General features: G+C 36.2%; 1 long non-coding RNA gene across 2 annotated transcripts; it reads left to right on the top strand.

Moving 5' to 3' along the window:
• On the top strand, positions 1-25,101 carry LOC141513398 (uncharacterized). Of its 2 annotated transcripts, none has more exons than XR_012475785.1 (5): positions 1-148; positions 4,467-4,619; positions 9,507-9,776; positions 15,604-17,573; positions 22,414-25,101. It is a non-coding gene; the product is annotated as an uncharacterized LOC141513398 (long non-coding RNA). The 2 variants fall into 2 exon arrangements; XR_012475786.1 differs by having other exon boundaries at positions 15-148; positions 17,449-17,573.
• The last annotated feature ends 1,598 nt before the right edge of the window (positions 25,102-26,699 follow it).

The following is a 26,699-nucleotide window of genomic DNA, read 5'->3' on the forward strand; positions in this document are numbered from 1 at the left end:
GGTTCCTTTAACTTCTGTTTTTCTTATTTGATCAGATGTTTTGACGGGCTGTTTGGAAGCTCTCTGATTTTTATGTTTGAGAAAATTTCCCAGTCCAGTATCTTGATTCAACCCCTCATGCTGCTATGGGTATTTCTGTTGATCCTTGGTGAGTACATCAACTCAGATAGGCACTTGTAGTGGGACTGCATAGAATCCTGTTTTTTTGAAAGCATATTTTCCCTTAAATAAAAGACCCTGCCTTGGGGAAGCTGGAATAGACAGAGAGACTATCTCATCAAGGAGATGGGAAACTCAGCTTCTTCCTTAAGGTCAAGACCAAAGGACCAGACTAAATCTGGAGAGAGGGAGGAGAAGGCAAATTTGGGATACTAGGAAAAATAATAGGAAACTGAGCAACCTCAATATTGCAGAAAATTGATTGCATTAAATTTTTTCCAATTTTTCCCAAGCTCCAAAAAACTGACAAGACAGATTTTTTTCATAGATTGATCTGAGTTTCTTTGCAAAGGAACCAATTCAATTAAAAATAAAACCCCCTTTTTCCTAAAGTAAGGGACAGAATGAGGGTGCTGGGGATGCAAAAGCAAAAATGAAGTGGGGGCTATCTTCAAGTCTCAGTATACTAAATTAAAAATATATTCAGCATAATAGAGTGAATTTTCAGGAGGATGTGTCTGTTGATAGCTAGACTAAGGAAAGACCTGAAATGGGAGACAACACTTGCATTGTATTAAAGGAATTTGGAGAATCCAAGAGGAGAGATGACCTACTATAAATGGAGAGGGCCATTTGTGCCAAGGCATTGAGGCAGGAGACATAGAAATGGTTTATATTTTCAACAAATAGTGTGTATTTTTAATCTGCATTTCTGTCCTGGGGTAAAAACTGCCACATCAGTTTGATTGAAATGGAAATAAAATCAGGAATAGTAAGTGGGAGGTCAATTTGTGAGGGACCTAAATGTCAAAAGAAATATATTTTAAAAAATTTATACTAGAGAGAATAAGAAAATAGGAATTTTTTGTTTAGAGGATGATGTCTCATTTGAGTTGAGGAAAAATAACCTAGTGCTATGGAAGATATGGATTGGAAGTTAGAGAGATTGGAATAAGAGAAACCAGTTAGGAAATGATTGCAAGAGATAATTAGGACCTGAAGTAGGGTGGTCAGTCAATCAATAAACAGGTAATGTCTACTATGTGCTAGATACTGTGTTAAGCACAGCTGAAACAAAGGTCGTGCCTTCCTTTCAAGAAACTCACATTCTTATAGATGAGACAAGATGCAAACAACTATGTACAAGCAAGGTAGGCAAAGTGCTAGCTTTAAAGGGGATCAAAGCAAGTTTCCTGTTGAAGGAAGGATTATAGTTGGTACTTGAGAAAAACCAGGAGATGGTATAAAGACATAGAGAATAGTGAGTAGAAGTGTCCAGAGTTGGAAGATGCAGGCTCTTGTATAAGGCACAGTAAGAAGGTCAGTGACACAAAATCCCAGATTGTGTTTGGGAGGAGGAGAATGTAATGGATAGGGAGTATGAAAATCTTAAGGGTCAATTTATGAAGGATTTTGAATGAATAAAAATTCATATTTTAATCCTGGAGGTGATAGGGAGATACAGGAGTTTATCAAATAGGGACAGATCTGTATTTTTAGAAAGATCATTTTGGCAATTAGTTGAAGTATGGATTGGAATGGTGACAAATTTGTGACAGGGAAGTCAATCAGAAGATTATTGCAATAGTCCAGATATGAGGTGATGAGGATGTGCCACCATGGTGATGACCATGTCAGGAGAGAGAAAGGGATGCACATGGGAGAAGTTAAGAAGATAGAACCAATTAGCTTTGGCAACAGATTAGATATGAGCAGTGAAAGAGAGAATGAGGAGTTGATTAAGACACCTGGGTTATAACCCTAGGTGACTGGGAGGGAATCCTCAATAGTAATTGTAGAGGGAATCCTCTACAATGAAGGTAGGAAGAGAGAAGAGATTGGGTGAAAAGATAGTAAGTACTGTTTTGGACATATTGAGTTTGATAAATTTTGGGGGACAGTTGGGAGATATATAATAGGCAGTTGGAGATGAAAGCAGGATGGTCAGGAGAGAGCTTATGGCTGGACAATGAGATTTTAAAGTCACCTGTAAAAATAAGACAATTGAATACATGAAAATTGATGAAGTGATGAAATCAGTAAGCAAAAGAATATAGAGGGAGAGGAGAAGGACAATAAAAGAGCTCTGTGGTACATCCATGTTTAGAAGGTACAATCTTGATGAAGAGTCAACAAAGGAGACTGAGGAGTAGTCAAATAGGTAGATGAAGTGATCAGATAGATAGTAGATGGATAACTAGGAGAGAGTGGTGTCACAAAAACCTAGAAAGCAGAGAGTATTAGAGTGAAAGAGGATAAATGTAAAGACTACAGAGAGGTCACAAAGGATGAAGACTAAGAATTTGTAAATTAAGAGATCATTACTAACTTTGGAGAGAGCAGTTTCATTGAAAGATAAGATCTGAAGTCACCCTATAAAGAGCTGAGAAGGAAGTGAGAGGAAAGGAAATGGAGGAACCAATTGAAGAGAGCCTTCTCAAAGAGTTTAGCCATGAAAAAGAGGAAAGCTATATGAGGAGATCTAGTTGGAAGGGATGTTTTTTTGGGGGGAAGTGATGGGTATGTATGTTAGCAGTAGGGAAGCAGTCAAGAGGGAGGAAGAGGTCAACGATTTGTAAGAGTGGGAATAACAGAGGAGACAATATGCTAGAGAAGGTGAAAAGGAATGAAATCACTTGTGAGTATAGGAGGTTTGCCTCTACAGGGTCATTTCTTTATGTCAGATAGGATGAATGATGATGATGATGTGACAGAGGCATCTGAGTGATTTGACATGAGCAGGAGAGAAGAGGGAATTCTCAGTGAATTAGATCAACTTTTAAATATGAGAGGGAAGGAGGAGGGGTAACTATGAGAGGTTTAAGGAAAGATGAAAATGTTTACAAAAATTGTCAGGGTGAATGGGATAGTGGGTAAATTATGGAGATGACTATTACCAAATAGTTCTGATTATTACTCCTTTATAGTATAATTTGAGTTTTGGTAGCAGTATTCCCCAATCATGCTTACTTAATAGATAATACTTGATAGAGTAGATCTTTGTTCATCGAACTGTGTTACCATTTTGTGTACTGGGTATTCCCTTGGTAGTTTAACAGGTATAGCAATCAATTTGAATATTCATTTAGATAATATCATAATTTTTATGATATTGACATTGCCCATCCAGGAGAACTAAATATGCCTCCAGTTAACTCAAATTATTTCTAATTTCTTTAAAGAATATTTTGTTATTATAAAAATACAGATCTGGAGTATGCATTGGCAGATCAACTGCTAGATACTTAATTTTTTGAAAATTAAAATTCTAAACTAAAACATCAAAAAAGAACATTTCCATACACATAGTAGACAAAAAAATTCTATATTTGCCAATGAATCTCCTTTTAATATTGATTGCCTTTTTTTAAAAAAATCACATAATAAATTTTATAAATTACTTTTAAAAACTGTCTTGCTTATCTATACTTTCTTCAGAATTTCCTTTTCTCTTTTTAGCATTTAAAAAAGTTTCAGACCTTTTTTGTGTCATCATTATTTTTAATCCTATCTACCTGAATCAATCCCCAATTAAAACATGAAATAAATAAAGGAAAAACCCTATAAGAAATGACTATAATCAAGCAAAATGAATTCACACAATGGGCAAGTCCAAAAATATATTCCTCTCTCTGCACCTTTTGTCTGTCCTTTCTATAAAGAGATGGGCAGCAAATATTATCTTTTTCTTTGGAGGTATAGTTGATCATTGCAATGAACAGAATGCTTATGTCTGTCAAAGTTTTTTCTTCACAATGTTTCTGTACTAGCAAAAATTGTGCCATGCTTTGACTGATTCCAATTTGTTTTCATTCATGTTAATGAAAACACTTTACAGAAAAAAAGTTACACCATACACACACTCATTCAGACTTCTTAGTTTTTAATGTGTCATTCCCACCTCAAGCCTTAACCCATTTGCTCTTCATTCTAGTGATTTTGGCTTTCTTGTTTGTCCTCAGACAAGATGTTCTATTTCCCATCTCTAGGTATTCCTCCCCACCCACGTGTGGTATTTTCTTCCTCCTCACCTCTTGTGCTTCTTTCCTTGTGGATATAGGAGATTTGGCTACCAAAAATCCTATCTTCTACAGGAAGCCTATCCTAATTTCTTTTTACTTCCAATGTCTTCCTTCTGATGATTGTTTCCTAATAGATCTTATCTGTACCTTGTCAGTATGCAATTATTTGCTTGTTGTCTTCTCCATTAGACTGTGAACTCTTTTCCTTTTTTTAATTGACTGACTGAATTAGGCATAAACTAATTACATGTAAAATATGTAAAGATGATTTATATATTCCTTTAGGATCCTCTTATAATCACAGAAGACTTTTAATGAGATAATGGACCTGAAAGTGATATTGTTGTGTTTTGAGATCTCAAAAGAATAAGGAAAAGAAGAAAGAATACCCTTGGAGAGGAAAGTAGCTGAAATTATCTCACTAACTATAATTTGAAGGTAAAAGTCTATTCAACAAGGAGGATGGGGGAGGCAACATTTGTACTTCACTGTCATCTATTCTGGACAAGGGAGATAAGAATTTCCCTATATGCATAGTTGGATGCAGAAATACATTTTATCCAATAGGGAAACAGAAGGGAAAGGGGTTATAGGAAAGGCAAGAGGCAGGGTAAATTAAGGAAGGAATTAGAAGCAAAACAAACTATTAAAAATGGAGGGAAAATAAAGTTAAAGAAAAGTATAAGAAAATAGGATGGAGGGAAATCTACAATTTTGACATTCATAGTTGTGAATATAAATTGTATGAAATAATGAATAAAGCAGAAGAGAATAGTAGAATGGATTGGAAGCCAAAAATCGAACAATATGATATTTATAAGAAATACACTTGAAACAGAAAGACATGGGGCAGCTAGGTGGAGCAGTAGATAGAGCAATAGCCCTGGAGTCAGGAAATCCTGAGTTCAAATATGATCTCAGGCACTTAATAATTACCCAGCTGTGTGATCTTGGGTAAGTCACTTAACTCCATTACCTTACAAAACCAGAAAGATACACAGTACAGTCAAAAGAAAACATTATACTAGATTGTATTATACTTCATCTGATGTAAAAAGGACAAGGGTAGCAAACATGATCCCAGGTAACAACAGTAAGTATAGAATTAATTCAAACGAGACAAAAATTTTACTAAAAACTATCATAAACAATGTATTAATACCAAAATCAATACATACATCAAATAGCATAGTATCTAAGTTCTTAAGGAAAAAGTTAAATAAATTACAGGGGAAAGTGGACAAAAGCAAAAAATAGAGACCTAGGTAAATCTAAGCCAAAACAATACATAAATTTTTAAGTTAGTGCACAAGTAAAATAATGTTGCCAAAATTGGAAGAGAAGAAAATTGAAGAAAATCTTTGCAGCAGATGTCTCTGATAAAGATCTCATTTTTAAGATATTTAGGGAACTACTTCAAATTTATTTTAAAAAGGTTGTTTTACAGTTAATAATTTGTTAAAGAATACAAATAGACAATTTTCAGAGGAAGGAATCAAAGCTATTAAAATATGAAAAATTACTCTAAATGACAAAGGGAAATTAAAATAAAAATGTGGACCATCTCACACCTGTTAGATTGGAAATGTTTGCCTCCCAAAAAGGAAATTACAAATGTTGGAGGGACTGTGGAAAAATAGATGCATTAATGCACAGTAGTTAGAATTGTGAACTGGTTAACAAGTCTTTAAATGTACATATTTTTGGACTCAACAATACTGTCACTAACTCCATGCACCAAAAAGATCAAAGAAAGAGAAAAAGGAATTCTATCAACAAAATTATTTATAAGAGCCCTTTTTTGTAGTAGTAAAAAAAAGAGAAATTAAGGAATTATCCATGAATTGGAGAATGGCAGGATAAGTTATAACATGTGAATGTGAAGGAATACTACTAAGAATTGATTGAAGAGATGGTTTCGAAGTTTCTGGGGGAATCTTATCCAAACTCATGTGAAGCTAAGTGAGCAGGGCCCATGAGAACAATTTATATAATAAATACATTGTAAAGGTAATCAATTTCAAAAGATGTAGGGACTCTAATCAATACAATGACCAACCACAATTCCAAATAACATACAATAAAGTATAATGATTACTTCTTTCAAAAAAAATTATTTAAGGCAATGGGGTTAGGTGACTTGCCCAAGGTCACACAGCTAGGCAATTATGAAATGTCTGAGTTCCAATTTGAACTCAGGTCCTCCTGACTCCAGGGTGGAAGCTTTATCCACTGTGCCACCTAACTGCCTCTGATAATTACTTATTGATAGAAAGATGATGAATTCATAATGTAGACTGAAGCATTTCTATGTGGATGCAGTTGTGTAAAAACTTTTTTTAGGATTGTTGATATGCTGATTTTTAACTTTTGACCTACATAGTCAATTCATTAATGCTTTTTTCCTGTTTTTTATAAAATATTTATCCTTTGAATTTTAATTTTTCCTCTGAAGATTTATATTTTCTATACATAAATATGTATATGTATAAAATATTATATATATGTATAAATATATATCCTCATTCTTATTGTCTTTTACAGAACTATTGCTTTAATCACTTTTAATTGATTCACCTTTAGAATGCTATTTAAAAGTCTCCATTTAGGTCCTGATCTTTTGCTTATGTTTTCTGTATTGATTGATATTTTATCACATTATGATATACAAAAGCAATATTTCATATTTCTGTTTTTAATAGTTATTTACTATTTTTTCTTGGAAATGTAATACTTCAATGTGCTTCATATCCATTAAGAAATTTTTCTGAAAAAAAGAGAAATCAAAATGCCCCAAAGACCTAAGAACTCACCAATTTAAATCCCATTAAAAATCCAGACTTATAGAAATGGGCTATTCATCAGAGGATTGTTTAATTCAAAGTAGTCTAGTGTCATGATGAAGAACTAAAGTATATATATATATATATATTTCTCAGTACTAAATCATATAAAACAAGCGACTAGCAAAAAGAGAACACATTACACTCTAAAATTTAAAAACATGTTAGCATACCATCAAGGTTATTGCATAACTCAGTGAATTTAATTATTTCACTTTGAACCACATAGTTTGCAGTTACCTAGAGACGGTCACCAAATTTTCTTTCAACTCAAAATTGTGATTTTATGATCTGTGATTCTATGATTTCTTTCAAGACAAGAATTACAAAGTATCTCTTGAGAGAAAAAATTATAAGAAGCCTTATACATAATCTTACATTTTAAAGAGAAGAAAACTGAGGACTACAGAAGTTGTCACTTAACTAAGTCACCTCTACTGGCAAAAGTCAGGACTAGAACACAGTTCTTTTGACTCTCAGAATACAATTTCTTCTGCTCTACTCCATTTCTTTTAAGTCAGCTATACCTTGTATATAGGAAAAAATATTTAATCTCAGCCCTTCTATGACTCTGTGCCATTTGATTCCATATCTCTTCCTCAGGGTTGATCAGCAGATAAACTTGTGAGTTCCCCTTTTCTTTGTTATTTGGGGTCTCTGGATAATGTGGTCTCCTTCAAGATCATAGAATGCTCATAGAGGCCTATGAAGTGGCCTTGTCTTCCCTGCTCCTTTTGGCTGAGTTCTGCAGAGCCTTTTCTCTGACTCATCCCATGGGTCAAGCTACTCTGAGCCCCTTGGTGGCTTTTGCTCAGGATTCTTTTGCCCACCAGATGTGAACACTGATATAATTATCTATTTATGTTAAGGATTGGGGGCTGACCCTAGGGCATTCCAATGTTCTTATAGTTTAGATCTGGAAATGATCTAGATGATCTAATTTAATGTCTTCCTTTTACAGAAAAGGGAACTGAGCCCCCAATTAGGTGAAATAATGTTTCCAGGGTCTCAGAGCTTCCAACTAGAATTCGAGCTAGGTTCTCTGAGAATGGTATATTGGAATAAGTATTAGACTGGAAATCAAGACTTGGCTTAATATCTAGCCCCTGAAACTACCTACCAGTGTTACCATTGACAAGTCACCAAGTCAAATTATCTCATTTGTAAAATGATGATAATAGCAATGATACATGTGTGAGGATGAAATGTGATAGCACATACAAATAGCAACAAATACATCACTCAAGTGGGAAACATACAGTTTCTTAAATCACTAATTGGATTGGATGTCAGTTTCAGAGAAGTCTTCAGAACCAGTCCAGTTAGCTGGGGAACCTGACCTGTCATTAAAAAAATATAAGTCCTAATCTCTTGGATTCATTTTCACACTTTTGATAACCCTCTCCCCAATCAGTCTGCGGTCAGTATCTAACTTCTCCTGTCACTTTGGACTGGAATCAGATGGAAGCTCAGCATTTTAGGAGACCCAAGGTTGCTACTCTCTGGTTTTTATCAAATTTCTAGTTGGTAAGTGAACTGTATATGTCCATTTAGGAGACCAGGATAGGGAACCTTAACCTAGAATTCCAAGGTCCAGTGTTCCATCCCAGGGTACTATGGAACCAGCACTTCCTTCTTCTCCTACCTCTCTTAAACTCCATGAATTGTATATAAGCAACTTTGTCTTATGTTATTTTTCTTTCTCACACCCAGCTATTACAAAGAAAGCCATGGTGCACCTCAGCCCTCCATGGAACACTATCTTCAATGGGGAGAATGTGATTCCTACTTGCCATGGGTTCAACTCCTCTAATCCATGGATACTATGGTTGTTTGAATGTAAACAATTCCAAGAAATTTGGTTTATAAAAAGCATTGAGACTAATCAGACTTGAGAGTTTAGATGCCAGCCTAAGGACTCAGACCTCAGTGATCCTGTGAAGCTGATGGGGTTTTGTTGTGAGGACAAAGAGTCTCACCAAGCCTCAAGACATAGTTTCTAGTAGTCTTCCACATAGATCTAGCCCTGAATAGCTATGCCTCTGAGGGAGAGACAAGAGGAGAGACATTGTGGCTCTGGAATGCTACATGATATCACTAAGGCAGCAACAGAACTTGGGGTGCCACCTTTCACTAATCTCCTTTAGTCATTCAGAAATCTCTTGAATGCCCTGAGATCCATGGGCAGCTAGGGCCTAATCCTGACCACTGAGAATAGTGAAGTAAAGGATGAAACTCCCTTCCCAAAAATAGATTTGCTGGGTTTTGCTTGCAAGGACATCATCTAGGAAAGATTCTTATTTCAGGGAGAGGAAGCAGGTGAGACATCTGGGTCCAGTGGGAAGTATAAGGGGAACCTAGATACCTCACCATACAGTAACTAATCTTCAAGTTAATATATGTTCCTTTAGAGTCAATTGGAAGGATGATGGGGTAGAAAGACAGGATTTAAGTCTCCAATGTTTCCTGACCTCTTTTACAGATCCACTGATCCTGCAGCTCCCCATTCTGTGTTTGAGGGAGACACATTGGTCCTGAAATGCTGAGGATATGATGAAAATGGGATAATCAAAAATTTGACATATTATAAAGATGAAAGTAAATTGCCAATTTTCCTTAGAAAATGATCTTTCCATCTCCATCCCACCAGTTGACTCTGTCTACAGTGGCAAATATCATTGCATAGGAAACATTAAATATAAAATATCATTTGAGGGAGAAATTTCAAAAAAAGTAGGACTCCAAATCCAAGGTAAGAACTTCAGTCTTGTCGGGAGGTAGAGAGGGAGGAAGGGGAAAGGTTGGTCAGGGCTAGGTTGATGGTGGAGGACTGGGTAAGGATATAACTATAGGAATAGGTTATTACTTGAGATAGAAGGGGAATGATCTGGAATCAATTGTGTGTCCCTGCATCTGCTTAGCTGAGAACATGAGATAATTCCAAACTGGAGCTCTCACTGTCCTTGGTACTGTGTTTGCCTTCTCTCTCTAGGACTGTTTTCATCCCATGAGTTGAAAAACCACAATCTCAGAACCCATGGAGGGACCCCAGTGACCCTGAGATATGTGACCCAGCTCTCTCCACAGAGGTCATTATTAAGTGTCTGAATCTGGATTTGAATCCAGGTCCTCTTGACTCCAGGGCCAGTATTCTATCCACTGAGTCACCTAGCTGCCCCCCAAGACCCCAGTCTTCTGTAGAGAAGACTCAGGGGTATGCTGGTGTGAGACAAAAGTAGTGATTCAGAATATTCAGAGAGAGCAACCACATGAAGATCATTATGAAAAGTAAGGTCTGTGACAGACTGGGATTGAGGGGTAAAAGGAAAGGACCCTTGCAGCAGTTTAGACCTTGGAATACTTTCTAATGTGCTTTTCCCTGTTCTTCTGGAAAAAGTCAACTAACTTTCTTCTGCATCTTCTCTTTCATTTGGACATCAATAGAGTTATAAGTTAAACAACTTGTTGGGGCAAGCAATAGAAATTTGCTCTAAGCATGTGGGGTGAATTCCATTCTGAGCAAGCACCCTCAAATCAATCTTAAAATTTTGAGTTATAAATTCTTTCCCTCCTTCCAGTCCCTTTCCCACCCATTAAAATGTCAGAAAATATTATATTATTTATAAATTGAAACTATGAAACACATATTTCCATATGGGCCATGCTTCCAGAAAATTACTAGAAAGAAAATTAAGAGTGGAAAAAAATATCCTTCAATCTTCACTCAGAGTTCATCAGTTCTCTCTTTGGAGGTGAATAGCTTTTTTAATCATATGTTCTTTGCAACTGGGAGGATCTATTCATCATTGTCTTTCACAAGTAACCATTTTCACACTATTCCTGTACTTTATACATTGTTTTCCTGTTTTGTTTTGTTTTGTGCTGGCTGCCATTTGTATCATTCATATGCCTTTCCATATTTTCTGAACTCATCCTTCTTGGTATTCTATCAAAGCCATGACTTTTTTACCATTCCCCAAGTGACAGGTATCCCCTGAATTTCCAATTATTTGTTACCACAAAAGGAGCTGTTATGGTATTTTTGTATATATTCCTGTCCGCTTTTCTTTTTTATCTTTGAATTACAGACCTAGCATTCATATTGTTGGGTAACTTTCAGATAGAAGTCCAAATTGTTCTCCAGACCAGTTGACAACTCCACCAACAATACATTCGGGGTCCTATTTTTTCACATTCTGTCTAGCTTAATTGTTTTCTTTTATATCATGTTGGTCAATCTGATAGGTGTTAGGCAATACCTCTGAAATGTTTCAATTTTCATTTCTCTAATTCTTAGGGATTTAGAATATTTTTATATGACTATTGAAAGTCTTTTCAAATATTATTTCCTCTGAAAACTGCCTATGCAAATTCTTTGATCATTTATATATTAAGTAATATCTCATATTTTTATAAATTTAACATGATTGCCCTAAAATTCATTTTTAAAATTTATAAAGCAACAATATTGCAAAAAGTAAATTATATAAACTCATTACAGCATGAGGGAGAAGGTGATTCATTGATACAGTGACTTCTGTGCTGCTGAAGAAAAACATTGTTTTGTTCTGAGCTGTCTAAATTTTGGTGACCTGAAGTAAAACCTCAGTGGCACAAGGCAAATTATAGCTGTGGCCTTTAAGACTAAAATGAACAAAGGATCCCAGAATTGCAGAATTAGTTAATAATATTTTTGAAATCCTATGCCATTGTTTTCATATCAATCCAACTACCTCCAAAAAGGTTTCATTATTTGCTTCATGACTAATACCATTCACAGTACTTGTGAGTGGGACAGCATAATAAGTTACAAAGAAATTACAGACATGACTTCTGAATGCAACAATGGCATTAGCAGATTAAAGACATTTCTAGAAAGCAGAGATCAGATTAATGATGAACTGTGTTCCTCAACTGACTTTAGAAGAAGAGATGATAGAAGAGAGATAATTGTGGGCTGGAGGAATAAAAGAAGCTTTTCATTTGGACTTTGAAATCAAAAATGGTTAGAATGATGCCACTTTAGGGTAGAGGTACCACTTCTCAATAACCTTTCTATCCAATCTGATAAAGGTGTCTACCCAGTGAGGCATCAAACAGTCCTATGACCTTGGAATGACTCACAGTCAAAGTTGTGGTTTAGAGGTTTATGAGTAAAAAAATCAACATTGTATTAAACTAGGAAAAGATGACTCGTACTTCCCTACCATTCAGGATTATTCCTCTTGTCTGGTCTTAGTATGCCAGTTACCAAATATCTTCTTTTTTATTATATGTTTACCTTTGTTACCAGTGAACAGACATGAACAAGTTGAATGTAGCTACCCCTGCCACCTTTTATATCCTCCAAAGGCAGAGAGACTCATCATATGTCACCTTGTTTTCACCCAGGAATTCTCATCTCTGGAATCCTCATGGAGACCCAGCCCTCCAGGGGAGAGGAGAGAGAAGGAAAGAAGTAGCTCAGGGTAGAAGGAACATAACATTCTCTTGGCACAGAGAGGAGATTACTACAAGTCTAGGAGAGAAGACTTGACATTCCCTGGTTGTGAAGTTCATTCTCTCATCTGTAAATGAAAATTATATAGGGAAGTATTACTGTACAGCTAGAAATGGCATCAACACCAACAGCAGCCTGAGAGTGAATATCATCATAAAAATTGAGTCCTAATCTCATTCAGCTCAATCAACCATAGTTCATCTAAGAGTGGCCCCCAAAGTCAAGAAGATATTTTTTTCTTAGTATTTTAGTGATACTCTTGCTATTTTTATGCCTGTCATTTCCCATTGATTCCCTCCACACCCTAATCATGGAACTCTGCCTTATATCAAAAACTTATAGTATAGCAAAATAATACACCAGTTGTTTCTGACCTTTCTTCTTGCATAATCATCAGTCTTTGAGGTCATAATTCATCACGGCATTAATCATAGCTTTGAAATCCTTCATTATTGTTCTCCTTTACAATTGTGATAATTCTGTATATTTTCACTCTGCTTTGCTCTCCATCAACTCATTTCTTCCTAAATTTCTCTGAATTCTCATCTTTATAATTTCTTATAATCCAAAAATATTCTGTTCTATTCATATGTCTTTCTATATTTATTCTGCATATATGTATGTGTGTGTGTGTGTGTGTGTGTGTGTGTGTGTGTGTGTGAATAGTGACTGTTTAATTGTTTGTGCTATCTGGTACATAATAGGTATTTAATATGTGTTTAGGGATTGAATGGTTATTCAACAATTCCCTTTGAATATTCAATTGTATATTCAACAGCCACTTTGTATAAAGGAGAAATAAAAAGAATTGCTACTATAATTTTTAATGTACAAGTGAGATGTTGGACCTTCTTAGAGTATGGATCTAGTAATGAGTCAAGAAGCATGAATAGTTTAGTGATCTTTTTTGACATAACCAGATTATTTTTGAAAGAGTTAGACAAATTCATAGTTGCAGTAACATAGCATTAGTGAACTTGTCTTACCATCACTTCTTAAGCATTGACCATTTTTTTGTCTTTAGGAGCATTTCTATATGTGAGACAGGACAGAAAAAAGAGTATTGTACACAAAAACATAAATCCAGCAGAGTTTTGAAAGATGTTATGATTTTCTTTGATTCTTTTTGGTCCTCCTTTTTTCTATGTTTATTAAAAATGCTTCAATGACCTTCTTTTTTCCTTTTATTTTTTTTTCTCTTTTTATTGTTTGTGGCATTTCTCATCCGCATTTAATCCTCTGAGAAGAAAAAAATAAAAATTCTCTTAACTAATGTGTTTAATCAAGTAAAAGAAATTCTCCCACTGGGGATGTCTGAAAATGTATGTTTTATTCTTTGTCTTGAATCCATCCTTGCTCTGACAGTGCAGGTGGGTAGCATGCTTCATCTTGTTCTTCTGGAATCAAGGTTGAGTATTGCATTGATCAGAGATCTTAAGTCTTTTAAATTTGTTTTCTTTATAGTATTATTATACATTGTTCTACTGATTCTGCTCATTTCACTTTGCATCATTTAATGCAAATCTTCCAAGATTTCTTTGAGAACATTTCTTTTGTCACTTTTATGGAACAATAGTATGCCATTATTTTCACATACAAAAATTTGTTTAGAATTCCCCTTGATGGATACCTTTTCCCCTTAATTTCTATATAAAAATGGTGAACATTTTTTCATGTTCTTATTGTTTGCTTGCTTCTCTCTTTTTTAAAATTCTTCTTTCAACAAAGTAGTTTCTTTTCTACTGAAGACTGGCTGAAAAAATTATAGTATGTGAATCTTATCAAGCAAACAATAAACATTTATTATGGGCCTACTGCATGCTAGGAAGAACTAAGTGCTAAAGGTAAAGGATTATTCTTGTTCTCAAGGATCTCAGTCTAATAGGAAAGAAAATAAGTAAGCAATTATGTGAAAACAAGTTATCTATAAGTTAAATTGGAAATGATTGATAAAGGAAAGGAACTAGAAATAAGGGAGGGAATCAGGGAAGACTCTCTGTAGATGATCAAATTTGAGCTAGGGTTTTGTAGAAACCAGGCAAGCCAGGAGGCACAAATGAGGAAGGATAGAACTCTAATTGTGGGGGCAGCCAGTGAAAATTTCTGGAGTCAGGAGATGGAGTGTCTTGTTTGAGAAAGAACAAGGGGACTGAATCATAGAAAAGATATTCAAAAGTAGTCAGGAAACTAGGAAGGGGGGAGCAGTGAGATTTAGGCTATGAAAGGTTTAGAATGGCAAAAAAAAAGGATTTTAAATGTGATCATATATATATGTATATATATATATGTATATATATACATATAGTTGTTGAATGGGAGTCAAGAGGATAAATAAATGACAGAAAGGAGTGGTGACATGGTTAGACTCCAGCTTTAGGAAAATCACTTTGACAGCTGATTGTAGGATGGCCTAGAGTGGACATATGTGACAGGGAGACTAACCAATAGGCACTTGAAATAATCTAGGTGTGAAGTAATAGAACTTGCAACGGAGTAGTGGAAGTTTCAGAAATAACAAGGGAGTATCATTATCATGAGAAGGTAATCCTTGAAAACTAGATTATCACTTCTTTGAGGTGCAGCTTTCTTAAACCTCTTTTTGACTACTAGGCATTCTGGGAGGTACTTCTGTAAGATCAACAACAGTTTCATTTACTAGTTCAGTGAAAATCTGATTCTTTCCATCTCAGGTAGGTAAGGTATTCTGAGATTGTTTATGCTTCCCCAAAATGGTAGAGAAACTTCGATGGTGGATTATAGGGTAATACTTTCTGAAAAAGGTTCACCTAAGATTCCAACTGTGTCCTGAGTCATGAAGGAGAGGAATAAGGTAAAGTCAGAGATGAACACCTGCTCATTATGCTTCTATTCTATTCTAATCCATACAGATTTGTAATTGGTAAACTATAATTCATGTTACTAGGCAAATAAAAACAGCTGAGATAATCCAACCCTCCCTACAATCTGTTCCTGAGAGAGACCTACAGATCTCCGTTTTCTCCCCATGTTCCAATATGTGGAGATGCTTTGGGGCCTAGTTATATCTTCTTCAGGTCTAATCCATAGTTGTTTCTCCTAGCTCCTATAAGAAATCAGAAGAACATGCCTATCGTTGAAAATATTATTTCCCTGTTCAACATCTTAAACCTCACCATTGTCTCTCTTGTGGTCTACTTCAAACTCCTGAGGAAGTCAGGTTTGTAGTTTGCCTCAGTTAAGTTGATACAGTCATGAAATCAGTTTGATATACTAGACTTGTTTTTAAATTTTTTTCACATAGGCTCTATTACAATTCTAATAGTTTGTGATAAGAGATGCCAGGCAGAAAGTTTGACTGAACTCAATTCAACAAACATCCATTAAGCACTTATTATATGCCAGACTTGTAGGGAGGTACACAAGAACAAAGCCAAAGTAACCCATGACTGCAAGGAGCTTGTAATAAAAATGGGAAAGCCATGCACACAAGTATCATATAAGGAAGAGTGAAACAAGTGCAAATGAGTGATCCACACAAGTATTATAAGATTGAGGAAAGATATATGATTTTTTCTTATAAAAGTGCAGAGATTGACTTTGTGGAACAAGTGATATTGCCATTAGACATCAAAGAAAGACCGACAGCATGAAGTCGTAATTGGGCTGCATATATGGAGGATGACACGAAAAGGGACAAAATCAGATCTGGGTATGGAGATTAGATCATTTTGACTGCCAGATGCTGTATGCAAAAGGAGTAAATTGGGAAAGCTAAATTGGAGCCAAGAAGTGGAGTCCCTTCTTAATGTATTCAACAGGTACTCAGAATTTAGTATTTATTTTTTACAGTCAGAAGGGAACTTAGAGATCATTTCAGAATTGAAGAATTAAAATCCATAGAGGTAGAAATGATTTCACTGGGGAGGCTGTTGTTCTGGATTCACATCTTAAGATCTTAAGTTATAAAAGGTTCAATTATCATTTCATGCCAATGATTCCCAGAATCATTTAAAATATCCCATTTGTTGTAATTTTAAGCTTTACTATACTACTACTAGTCCTTCATTCAAAGATGACCAACCAGATGATTAGAGGAGTGAATTGCACAATTGTGTATATTATAGTGCAGGGTTTGCTGTGTAAGGCATCCTTATCACCTGTCCTGACCAGAATCATTTCATCCCATGGCCTGATTTTTAGTAGAACTATTGGAGATGGTGTGACCTAAAATTTGTGAGGTCCCCTGTGTATACAGCTCTTGATCTCTTTTCAGAGCTCCAATCTCACATCTTCAACTGCTTATTAGGCATTTAGAACTGAATGCCCCATAGCTATTTTAAATTAAATATGACAAAAGAGACATGCCCAGTATCCAATAACTAGTAAACATCTAAGGCTCATATCAAATTCAACCTATTCATGACCCTAATACAACAATCTGTTCCAGCATCCCCCATATATACCTCTTTCTTCTCATTCATAAACTCACTACTCAATTAAAGCTATTATCAACATCATCATCTCTAGCTGGATTACTGCTGCAGTCTTCTCATTGATTTTTTTGCTTAAAGTCTCTCTTCACCCAGATGCCAACAGGATCTTCGTAAAAGCATGAATTTACACAAGTTACATCTTTATTCAACAAACACTAGTGGCTCTCTATTACTTCCATAATGAAATGCAAATCCTAGATTTGGCATTTAGAGTTCTTTGCAAATTGGACCTATCATTACCTTCTCAATTTTATAATACCTTTCTGCCTTCTAAACATTCTTTGATTTACTATATTAGATTAATTTCCTTTTTTTAATATTTACAAAATTTGTATAACTTGACAAAATTTAAACTCATATAAATTGAGTCTTAAATGCCTGTTTAGACCTCAGTAGTCATAAAATATTTCACTTGTCAGAGACCTTATCTGATACAGTTCCTCATTTTACAGAAGAGGAAAGAGAGACTCCCAAATATTGAAGCAACCCTGATTATAATGCTTGTCACTGGTAAAATCAAGACTACAGTCCCAACCTCTTGACTTTCAATCCTGTGCTTTTCACACCAAGCCATCACGTGAGTTCTATATGGTATTTATGTTCTAATTGAATACTGTATCATACATAAAAATCCTTTTACTTGCACAAACTTTCCATCTGCCATCTCTATACATTAGTGCTGGCTGTCCTAATCAGAGCTCTGTACTTAGTAGTTTCCCTGGCTTCCTTTCAAATCTCCACTCCAATGCTCTCTTGTGTAAGAAACCTTGCCAAGTGCCTTGAGTTACTTTCCCTCGAGATCTCCTTCCATTTGGTCTGTGTAGATTTTAAACAGGCCTAATTATTTGCCTGGGATCTCCCTAATTAGAATGGGAACTTCTTGGGAACAAGGATGGTTTTCAAATCTTTGCCTGAATCTTCAGTACTTAGGATGGTGCCTGGCTCATAGTAAGTGTTAAAGAATTGCTTGTTGATTGACTAATTGACTGACACTGATCAAGTCCTCATTGTCTTCAACAGATGAATACAAGTTCTGGCTTGACAATGTCTCCTTCACAATGCGCATAAAATCCCTAAAACAGGCAACTCCTTGATAAGATGTGAATTCCTTGCCTTAGTGTCCCCAATCACCTTATAATTGATCCAAGGGACTCACAACCAGTTCAGAAACCTCATCTAGTCCCTACCTGGACTAGAAATCTGAAGAAAGAAGGAAAGGAAATTTGGGGTTTCCAATAGATAGAAAAACTCAGTAGGCATGCACAATGTCTCATTTATTGGGTGGAAGTGAGAACCTGTATGTTGCCAAAAGCTCAATTATCCACCTATAATGAATTGCTCTTTGACCAGGAATGCAGGTATAAAAGAAAATACTTATTAAAAGAAAGTAATAGAAAAGTTAAGAGATTAAAGAAAAAGACATGTAGATTGCTAATTAATCTTGGCAGGCCAACTGCCAGACTCAGCAGAATTCTGGAAATAAAGAGAGACTGAGCCCCTCCCAAAATCTCTTTAAATTTCCCCCTCAGGTTCCATGGGAGGAGGTGATGACTTGGGAGTTGCCCAAGTCCCTCATTGGAGAATTTGTCTTTTTGGGGAGGGGCTGAAAGGTCTTGGGTTCCAGTATGGGTGGTCTCAGATGATGTTTTCAGTGCCTGAACAACCTAGCTGCCCCTTACCAAAAGAGAACATGGCCAAAGTTAGACTGAAAGTCAAGATGGAGTATTTTAACAGAGGGATAAAGGAAGAAAGAAAACTTTTTTTACAATGAAAACAAAAGAGTTACAATATTTGTTTCCAATTGGTTTCAAAATTTCCCTTGCCCATGGTTCTCTGCATCATGTATAACTAGTCAGCTCATTCAAGGAACCCTAGATACTGTCCTCTTCAACTTGGCAAGAAAGACTCATGCTTCCTTAAAGAAACTGCAGCAATGGCAGAACAAAAATCTTCATTTCTAAAACAAGATTATATTTAGGACAATTGCTTGGCAAACCCACTTCACTTGCTTTGCCTCCTAACTCAGCATTTTACCCAGAGAGGAAGGACTTGAACAGAAGTTTATTATATCCTGTGATTCTTCCACTGTACTGTGTTGCCTTTCAAAGACCATTCCTGACTGAGGATTAAAGCATGACTGTGGTGGTAAAAGGGCTGAATTCAAATTTGAATTCTAAATAAATTTGCCTTTGATCTATGCAAGGAAGGCATATTTGGTGGTCTATGCCTTGTGTTGGTGTTCTCAGTTCAGTGAAACATGGATAAGTGGAGGCCAAATGGAGGTGGGGGTATGAATTTTGTTAAATAGTATTTTTCCCAATTATAGATCAATACAATTTTTATTATTCATCTTTTGAAGGATCTAGACTTATTTTATATTATTAAAATAATTTTTTATAAGAGTAAACATAAATCCCCCCCCCCACCAAGAAAATGAGAAACCATAAGAATAATGAGAGAAAAAAATGTACTTCAGTCTTTGTTCAGATTCCAATGGCTCTGTCTCTGGGGTGAGTTGCTTTCTTTATCATAAGTTCACCAGAGAAATTGCTCCAATATTTTCCCACAGTGCTATTACTAGCTATATTTCCCTCCACTCTATTCCTCCCCACTCTCATTTATTCTATTCTCTCTCTCCTTTCATCCTGTCCCTGTACAAAAGCGTGTTGTATCTGAGTACCCTCTCCCTTGATCTTCCCTCTGCCCATTCCCCCTTATCCCATCCCTTTCTTCTCATTTTTCTCTAGGGGCAGATAGATTTCTATACCCTCTTAAGTGTGTATATTATTTCCTCTTTGAGCCATTTCTGCTGAGAATGAAGGCTCATTCATTCCTCCTTGTCTTCCCCTGTTCCACTCCATTGAAAAAGCTTTTTTCTTGACTCTTATGTGAAATTTCTTAGCTTCTTCATCTCCTTTTCCTTCCTTCCAGTACTTTCCTCTGCCCTGGAGTTGTAAAATAGCATGGCTACCTTAGTATGGAAGCCCAAACTGCAACCTGATCTGAGTGTGGGCAAACAGCAGAGTCCTGCTCCCAGGGAGAGCAGAGAGATTTCTGCAGTCTCCCCTGACCCCCTTACCATCTGTGGGCTGTGCTCTGGATTTGCAGGCTTTCTCCCAATTCTCGCTGCAGATTCTGTGGCCGGTGCTCCTCACTCCACACCCATTCTGGTGTAGCAGAGTTCTCTCACTGCCCCTTCAAAATGTTCCCAGGCTGCCCTGTGACCAGGGTTTTTTCCAACTCTGGGTTCTAGTGAAACATACCTTTCCTGTGGAATTTCCAAGGTATCTTGGACTGGGAAAATGTATCACTCAGTCTTTCTGTGGGTTCCACCCCTCTAAATTTTGGCTAGAGTCATAATTTGATGGCTTTTGGAATTTTTTTGGGAAGGAGTTCCCAGGAAAAGCTGGCTTCATGCCACCATCTTGGCTCCGCCCCACCCCTTACCATTCATTTTTGCCAGTTTTTGACTTGCAGATATTTTTCCCTCTTTCCCTTCCTTCCCTATTCACTTCCTAAAATGGGTGTCAATTTGATATGGAGGGTTTGAGTAGATTTTGATAAATCTATGTGAAATTAGTGTATTCACAAATAATTCCATAATTCATTCATGTTAGATAACTACTTTTTAAAACTTTATCTTCAATTGCTTTTTGATGAGGAAAAACAAAACCTATTCCAGGTCTCTTATTTAAAATTTCCACTTGTCACTTTCTTAATTTAATTCAGTTGAATTAGATTACTAGCTATGCAGTTCCCCTGATAGCTTTAATGTCTGCAAAATCCTTTACAAATATTATCTTATTTAGTCTTCACATTAGTCTTACGAAGTAATTGCTATTATTATCCATCAACATCAGTCCCATTTGCAGATAAATAAACTGTTGATGATGATGAAGAGAGTAGTTAAGTCATTTGTCCAGAGCCATACAGCTAGTGAATGTTTCTCTGGTTCTTTAGACTCCAAGTCCAACAATCTCTCCAAGGTCCCTTCTAGCTATCTCTGCCCCCAAAGAATCTATTCTCCAGGAAATATGTTCTTTTCTTATCTCTAAACAGTGTTCTAGGTAAGGTGACAGATAGCTAATAACATAGAATCACAGAAATGCAGAGAAGTTGGGAGAGATTTTAGATACCATATAGTCCAACCTATATTCCAATAAGTCTTAGTACTGTTGGGAAGTAGAAATCAGATGTAAACAAATTTGTAAACTTTGAAGTAAAACATAAATGTCAGATTTTATCCTATATGACAAGTGATTTCTGCCCTTGAGAAATCATTGCCATTAAGTTTGGTTAAGTATCACTCTGGGCCTAGCCCTGTGCTGATTGCTATGGACCCAAAGAGAGACAAAAGACAGTCTTTCCCCAAAGGAAATTCATGGTGTTATGGGGAAAGACAATACATAAAAAGAAATTGGAAAGTGGAAAGAAGGAAGGAACAGAGGGAGGGAGGGAGGGAGGGAGTATGGAAGAAAGGAGGTAGGGAAATATAGAGGGAAGGAGGGTAAGAAGGAGGGTGGAAGGAACACAGAGAGGGAGAGAGGAAAAAAAATGGAGGGCAGGAGGGAAGAGAAGGACTACTGCTGATCCATTGTTCTTGTGTTTTGTAGACAGAAGCTTGGACCCCAGCCCACATGGGTGAGGCCCCTGCTTCTTCTACTCTCTTCATGTTTTCTGCCCTCTCCTCCCAATACCACCCATATGGAAACTCAAAAGTGAACCAGTTACTGCTTTTTGTCCTTGGGAATGGATCTGTTACAGATTTTTTGGAATGTGTAGAAAATTTCACAGGACAGTGTCCTTCATCCATATTCCCAAAGCATCCCCTATACTATCCAGTTGCAGATTTTCTTATACCTTATATTAATATGTTTACATGACTCATGGGTTTGACCATTGCTTTTCTTCTCCCAATATTTTGCTAACCCTTTCTTTGTCAAGGCTTCACTCTGAGATTATGATATCCCATGGGCTGTGATTTCTTACTGATTTTATACATAGATATGGATAGATATTCTAATCCATATAAAGATAAAGATGTCAAATTAATTTCTTTTGTGAATTTTTATGATAATGAAAAAGATATTATAACCATTCAAAGTGAACACTCCATCAGTGAGACATTCTTATTCATGGACTAACCTTGTTCCTAAATCATCCCATCTTAGACTGTCCCATCACATTGATAATCTCTTAAAAGAATCCACATAAATTACCTTCATAGTTGAAGTCTATGCTCCAGGAATAAATGTCACTTCATAGAATACCTAGAACTCTCGGTGACCTTTTGGCTTCTGATTTCCCTAAAATTCAATACCATCTCCATTCATTTAGTTTCCAGGACTCTGCCCATGGTTTACATACATTCATTTGTTTCTATTCCAAGGCATAACTTGTGTTTCTGTTTCCCATAGGGTCTCTCCCATTTTGAACCTTCAAGAACCTGTCTACTCAAATTCATTTTCCTAAATGGAATTGGTAACAATAAATGGTAATGCTAAGAACCTCACCTTTGAAGAAGGGTTGAAGAACTGGGTTCTGTGAGTAGAGTGAAGCAGAGGAAAGGAAACATGAGGCAAACAGGAAAATGCTTGAAGATTCTCAAAACTTTGTTTAAGCCTAGTCAGCCAGATTCAGTTATTAAACATTTAATATAAACAAAGCACAGCACTAAGTGCTGGAGATACAAACAAAAAAGTAAGACAGTCCCTGCTCTGAAGGACCTCACATTCTAATGGGCAAATATAATACATAACAGTTTTAGCTGCAAATCAGATGGAAAGGTCTTATAGCACAGTTGGCAAAGCAGGTGCCAGTGATCTTTGGGATAGGGCTTTTACAAATGCTCTTGAATTTGGGGTCCTAGCTTGAATCTCTCTGAAGCTAGGTGATGATTGAGACAGTGGGGGTACTTGCTTGGCAAATACTATCTGCCATCTGTCCCTCAGGATGCTTTACTGCCTCAAGTCTGGCTGGCTTGCCTGTCTCATCATCAAGTATGGAGAATTATGAAGGACATAATTAGGAAGAGCTAGTAGAAACTCTCAGCCAGGATCTTTTGATCAATGTTTTCTTTTGTAGTGAAAGTAAAGCCCAGGTAGGTAGAAGATCAGAAAATTCACCAGGAAGCTTTTAGCTTTGGTGCAGCACAAGTCCTAGCAGCCTGACAACAACAGAGGTCCTGGCAACTATATAGTGAGCCAGCAGGGAGGGTCATAACTCCAAACAGTCTGAATGTTGGGAACACTGGAGCAAAAGACAGGACTGGGTTGGTGTTAGGGACTGTTGTGTGTGGTGGGAGTGCTGTGAACTTCCATCACTTGGTGTCCTTGAGCCCCAGAGATTTGTTTTAGTAAGTGCCACAGGAGTGGAAGGATATTTAAGCACTTGTTTTTCTGGTGAATAAACAGGGACCTTGATGTAGAAAGGGAGAACTTGTCTCTCTTGTCTCCCACAATGCTTGCCTGGAGAAGGTTAAGGGAGTCTGGAAAGGGACTCAACAGGTTGGGAACAAACCACTGCATAGGCAGAACCTGAACACAAAGGAGGAAATAAACCTCTGCAAAGGCAATGGCTGGACTGCATAAACTACATCTTGGCCAATGACAAACAAAGGCTCAGACCCCAGCCCCAGCATAAAATGTTTGGATCTATACTCCCTATACTCCAGGATTAGAACTCAAACAATCAATATAAGCAAAGAAGTTCAAAGAACACTCAATATAGAAAGCTACCATGCAAATAAAGATGACAACAATGCCACTTCAGAAGAAGAAAGCAGTGAAAAATTATCTACAAGGGAAGTCTCAAAAAAGTCTATAAATTGGACTCAAATCAAAAACCAAAGAAGAGAAGAAGAAGAAAAATGGAAAAAAAAGAATTGAGAGTCATGCAGGAAAATTATGAAAACTTGACCAAAGAAATCAACTCCTATAAAAGTAAAAATAACCAAATGGAGAAAGAATGCAACTCTTCAAAAAATGAAATAAAACTGGAAAAGCATTGCAACTCAATAAAGAGTAAAATTAACCAAATGGAAAAGGAAACACAAAAGCTAACCAAAGAAAATAAAACCTTAAAAATTAGAATTGGAGAAATAGAAATCAACAAATCTTAGACTACAAGCTTCTTTCAAACAAAGTAAAAAGACTGAAAAAAATTGAAGAAAATGTAAAGTATCTTTTAGGAAAAACAAATGACCTGGAAAATAGATGCAAGAGAGATAATTTATGAATTATTGAACTACTAGAAATCTTCACTCAAAAAAGAACCTGGAAAACATCTTACAGAAAATTATCAGGGAAAACTGTCCAAATCTTCTAGAGCAAGATGTCAAAATAGCCATTGAACGAATACATAGAACTCCTCCAGAAAGAGACCCCAGGATAAAAACTCCAAGGACTATTATAGCCAAATTCTAGAATTCTCAAATAAAAGAGAAAATATGACAAATAGAAAACAGAAGTAATTTAAAGGAACAAACCTTTGGGAAACACATTGAGACTTATATAAGACTTAGCAGCTTAACACTGAAAGATTGGAGAACCACGAATACTATATGTAAGATGGCGAAGGACCTTGAATTACAATCAAGATTTACTACCCTCTAAAATTCATCATATTTTGTCGGGGAAAAGATGGATGTTCAATGAAATAGAGGATTTCCAAAATTTCCTGATAAAAAAACAGAACTGAACAGAAAATTCAATCTGGTCTGCAGTCAGTGGTTTCCATACTTTACCATCAATTGTAAAGTTCTTAAGAGAGACCTTCAGTATGTCCCACTACATAGAGCACTTAGAGACTATAATTAATTAAATCAGAAGTGACTGTAGGAGCAGAGGGTGGGAATCTATTTAGAAGGGTTGAACTTCATCCTTTAGAAGGGTTGAACTTCATCCATACTTCAGTTAACAGGGGTTTAAGTACCATGGTTGGGGAGCTAAAGGGGGAGGGTGATTTTTGATGAGAGTAAGCTTGGGGTGGGGAATACAAATGATTCATGGAGTGATTTTGATTTACATGATACTTTGGCTCATGAGGATTCTGTGTCCTTGGAGGGTATTTGAAAAGGGGATAATGAATAAAATGATTAAAATTTGATGTGATTCATGACTCTTGAGAAGTGTATTTCTTTTTTTTTAATGTTTTTGCAAGGCAAACAGGGTTAAGTGGTTTGCCCAAGGCCACACAGCTAGGTAATTGTTAAGTGTCTGAGACCAGGTTTGAACCCAGGTTCTCCTGACTCCAGGGCCAGTGCTTTATCCACTATGCCACCTAGCCACTCCTGAGAAGTATATTTCTAATGAAACAGAAGAGAGAAGGGTACTTAGTGGCCATGAGGCAGTGCAGCTTATCAGTCAATCAATCAACCTATTATTGCACTTTGATTGATAGCACTTTGAGCTAATCAAGCAATCAATTAATCAACCTTTGATTTTGGTTGATGGTACTTGATTGATAGTTCTTCTATGATCAATAACACCAATAAAGAGCAACAAAAATCTATTATAGTAGAGGGAAAGAAGGGTGGATGTGTACATGGAGTAAATTCTATTCCATAGAGTTGATCCAGAGAATAAGATACATTCCCACTCTGGTTTAAAAATCTATCATAAGGGCAGCTAGCTGGTACAGTGGATAGAGCCTGGAGTCAGAAGGACCTGAGTTCAAATTCAGCCTCAGACACTTAATAATTGCCTAGCTGTGTGTGACTTAACCCCATTGCCTTAAATATATATATATATATATATATATATATATATATATATATATATATATACACACACACATACATATCTTACTGTGGGGTAGTGGGAGGAGGGGAAGGGAAAGAAAAGGGAAGAAAGAACTGATAAAAGGGAAGATGAAAGTATAAGGAAAATAAAATGAAAGTTAAAATTTAAAAGAAAAGTTGAAGTGGAAAGGGAGCAAAACTTTGGTGAGAAGAAACAAGAGGAAAGGAAAGAGAAAATTATAATTGGGAAAAGATAGCATGGACAGAAATATAGAATTAGTAATCTTAACTGTAAATGTGAATGGGATGAGATGAACCATCCCATAAAACAGAAGTAGATAACAGAATGGATTAAAAACCAGAATCCTACACTATGTTGTTTATAAGAAACACATCTGAAGCATAGAGATTTACACAGGTTAAAGGTAAAAGACTAGAGCAAAATGTACTATACTTCAGCTGACAAAAAAATATCAGGGGTAGTGATCCTGATTTCAGATTAAGCAAAAGAAAAAGTTGATCTCATTAAAAGAGATAAGGAAGGAAACTACATCTTAAAAGGTACCATAGGAAATAGCATATCATTATTAAACACATATGCATTTAGTGGTATAGAATCCAAATTCTTAGAGGAAAAGTTGAGTGAATTACAAGGAGACATAGCAAAACTTTAATAATGGGGGACCTCAACCTCCTTCTCTTAGAACCAGATAAATTTACCCACAAAACAAACAAGAAGGAAGTTAAGAAAGTGAATAAAATCTTAGAATACTTAGATATGATAGACCTCTGGAGAAAACTTAACGAGGATAAAAAAGAATATACATTTTTCTCTGCAGTACATGGCACCAATACAAAAATTGACGATGTACTAGGGCATTAAAAAACTTATCATCAAATGCAGAAAGGAAGAAATGATAAATACATACTTTTCAGATCTTGATAGAATTAAAAAATTATATG

Source organism: Macrotis lagotis, chromosome 2 (assembly GCF_037893015.1).
Source record: "Macrotis lagotis isolate mMagLag1 chromosome 2, bilby.v1.9.chrom.fasta, whole genome shotgun sequence".
Lineage (NCBI taxonomy): Eukaryota > Metazoa > Chordata > Mammalia > Peramelemorphia > Peramelidae > Macrotis > Macrotis lagotis.